The following is a 3560-nucleotide window of genomic DNA, read 5'->3' as shown; positions in this document are numbered from 1 at the left end:
ACAGGCCAGTTTGCTCCTGAAGATTTTGCCAGCTATGGCCAGAAAAAGATGCCATAGTTTAAGATTACAGCTTCTGTGATGGCTGCTGTCTCCGCATCGGTATAAGGCATTTGCCACTGCATGGCACTTAAGAACATATACAGGGAAACACATCACAGCACCTCAGACATTGCCTAGAGTTCTTTACGGAGCCAGCACATGCATATGGACTATCATTAGCCACCACTTACAGACACATCATACACCTGTACCTGGCAGCACTGTATGAACATGCATTGTACTCCTGGTCCTGATGTGTCATGTTCCCCCCCAATGAGGGCCAGTACATTGCATAAACCACCATTCATCATTCAAATTTCTGTAGAGGGATGACAGTGGCCATGTTCCTTGCAGATGGGATGTCAATGGTGCTCAGGCTTTGCTTGCATATATTGTGTAATGGAGCTGGAAGCATATGCCTGGGTTCATGTAGGATTCAGACAGGAATGTTATCAGGCCCCAAGGACTTGCTTTTGTCAACGGTTGTCAGGATGGCCAAGTGGTCTAAGGCACCAGACTCAAGGAGTAAAATTCTTTCCCTGGAGTGGGTATTCTGGTCTCTGAATGGAGGCGTGGGTTTAAATCCCACTTCTGACAGTAATTGATTTTTACAGTGAGCTAATCGAAGGAAGGACACTCAGTAAACTCAGAGCTATAATATATAACATTAAGTATCCTGTTTTTTGTTTATTTTGTTCTTTATTTCTTTGTTGTTTATAGCACTTTGTGTACTGTGTATTTTTTCTAGCTAGTTTCACTGTGTGTGAGGTATTAACTGGAAATTGTCCACTCTTATTAAGCATCTGTTGGGTTGTTTGTTTATGATAACTTGTTGCATTTAAACTCTTTTTTTCTAGTGGCTCCTTTAGCTGTTTAAAACTTTCATTTAAAGGCTCACTGCTGCTTTTCAGCTGTGAGTAACATTTCTGCAGTTTGTTCTAAGTAGTGGGGATATTTGTAGCATTTCCATATTCAGGCTTGTATTTGGGCCTAGTGTTTGTGGAGGCTGTGTGTCTGAGCACATAATTCAGGGACATCTTGTTTTAGCCAAAGCCATCAGGCATTTCAGTGAGAGAGAATTGTTTGACATCATTGGCTGACTGAGGTCTCCTGGACTACAGCTTAGACTAAGCACCTCATTGGTTCTTTTGAGATTTATTTCTTAAAAGCTGTCTCAGGTTTCAACTTTCTGTTACCTAAGAAGCTCAGTTGTGAGTGTTCTGCCATTTTACAGTGAGCTAATCGAAGGAAGGACACTCAGCAAACTCGGAGCTATAATATATAACATTAAGTATCCTGTTTTTTGTTTATTTTGTTCTTTATTTCTTTGTTGTTTATAGCACTTTGTGTACTGTGTATTTTTTCTAGCTAGTTTCACTGTGTGTGAGGTATTAGCTGGAAATTGTCCACTCTTATTAAGCATCTGTTGGGTGGTTTGTTTATGATAACTTGTTGCATTTAAACTCTTTTTTCTCGTGGCTCCTTTAGCTGTTTAAAACTTTCATTTAAAGGCTCACTGCTGCTTTTCAGCTGTGAGTAACATTTCTGCAGTTTATTCTAAGTAGTGGGGATATTTGTAGCATTTCCATATTCAGGCTTGTATTTGGGCCTAGTGTTTGTGGAGGCTGTGTGTCTGAGCACATAATTCAGGGACATCTTGTTTTAGCCAAAGCCATCAGGCATTTCAGTGAGAGAGAATTGTTTGAGGTCATTGGCTGACTGAGGTCTCCTAGACTACAGCTTAGACTAAACACCTCATTGGTTCTTTTGAGATTTCTTTCTTAAAAGCTGTCTCAGGTTTCAACTTTCTGTTACCTAAGAAGCTCAGTTGTGAGTGTTCTGCCATTTTACAGTGAGCTAATCGAAGGAAGGACACTCAGCAAACTCAGAGCTATAATATATAACATTAAGTATCCTGTTTTTGTTTATTTTGTTCTTTATTTCTTTGTTGTTTATAGCACTTTGTGTACTGTGTATTTTTTCTAGCTAGTTTCACTGTGTGTGAGGTATTAGCTGGAAATTGTCCACTCATTATGCATCTGTTGGGTTGTTTGTTTATGATAACTTGTTGCAGATAAACTCTTTTTTCTAGTGGCTCCTTTAGCTGTTTAAAACTTTCATTTAAAGGCTCACTGCTGCTTTTCAGCTGTGAGTAACATTTCTGCAGTTTGTTTCCCACCCTCACTCCCTGTTGGTATAGTGTTTTTATAGTTGGTAGCTTTGCAGTTGCCCGCCCCTGGTGTAAATTTGATCTGGGACCCTCCTCCCAGTCTAGTGTCATTACCTCATTCCACCCAGTACAGGGAGAGCATCTGAGAAGGCCAATAAGCTTAGTTTCTGCTACTCCTTTCTCTCTTTCCTTTCTCTCTTTCCACAAAAAAAAAAAAAAAAAAAAATGTATCTGCTTTTACTGTATTTGTGTTTTTTTCTACTTTATTTTGCTTTTGCGTCATCTTAAAAGTACTCAGTTGTATTTATTACTGCTTGGTGTAACTCATTCTAAGCCTTTTAGTTTAAGCACCTGGGCTTCAGACCAGTTTTACATTAAGAAGGTTTGTGGTCTGCACTGTAGTGGCAGAACAGGTAGCTTACATCCTTCTAAGTTGGGAACTGCTGATTGAGGGCTCAGTGTCTGTTATTCTAAAAGTGTATTAATTCTGGTTTAAGCACTTGGGCTTGAGTCCAGTTATTTTACATTAAGAGGGTTCGTGTTCTGCACTCTTGTGGGAGGAGAGGCTGGACACTGTCCTTCTGAGCTGGGAATTTCTGGTTAAAGCTTATAGTGCCTGCATATTTGGACTGCTTCTTACTGAAATTGGTACACCTTGTTTGCTGTAGCATAGACTAGATCCAGGCCTGCTGAATCTAGCTTTGTTTGTTTAACTTGAGCACTAATCCAGGCATTCTTTAAAGTATTCAGTTGTATTTATTACTGCTGGTAGTAACTTGATTAAAGTGTAGCTATCATTTCTAAGTCTTTTGGATTAAGCACTTGGGCTTCAGACCAGTTGTTTTACATTAGGAAGGTTTGTGGCCTGCACTGTGGTGGCAGGACAGGTAGCTTACATCCTTCTAAGTTGGGAACTGCTGATTGAGAGCTCAGTGTCTGTTATTCTAAAAGTGTATTAGTTCTGGTTTAAGCACTTGGGCTTCAGGCCAGTTATTTTACGTTAAGAAGGATTGCGGTCTACACTCTTGTGGGAGGAGAGGCTGGACTCTGCCCTTCTGAGCAGGGAATTTCTGGTTAAAGGCTTATAGTGCCTGCATATTCTAACTGTTTCTTACTGAAATTGGTACACCCTGTTTGCTGTAGCATAGACTAGATCCAGGCCTGCTGAATCTAGCTTTGTTTGTATGCTTGTGGTTTGTTTATTTTCGTGAAATGCTAATTCCACCTAAAACGTGGCCTTTTAGCACTTCTGTGGATCCCTAGTGATATCTGCATTGTTTACTGCACTTATTTCCTTGTTTCACTTGAAAGAAAGTTACTGTTTGTCGTTTTTGCATTTAAGTTACCTGTA

At 39.9% G+C, this 3560-nt stretch overlaps 1 non-coding gene across 1 annotated transcript; it reads left to right on the top strand.

Annotated features, from left to right (window-relative positions):
• Positions 1 to 524: 524 nt before the first annotated feature.
• Positions 525 to 636, top strand: TRNAL-CAA. Its single transcript has 2 exons — positions 525 to 562; positions 591 to 636. It is a non-coding gene; the product is annotated as a tRNA-Leu (tRNA).
• The last annotated feature ends 2924 nt before the right edge of the window (positions 637 to 3560 follow it).

Source organism: Protopterus annectens, chromosome 1.part1 (genome assembly GCF_019279795.1).
Source record: "Protopterus annectens isolate FY-2018-M chromosome 1.part1, PAN1.0, whole genome shotgun sequence".
NCBI classification, from domain to species: Eukaryota; Metazoa; Chordata; order Ceratodontiformes; family Protopteridae; genus Protopterus; species Protopterus annectens.
This window is presented reverse-complemented; position numbering and strand designations above follow the sequence as displayed.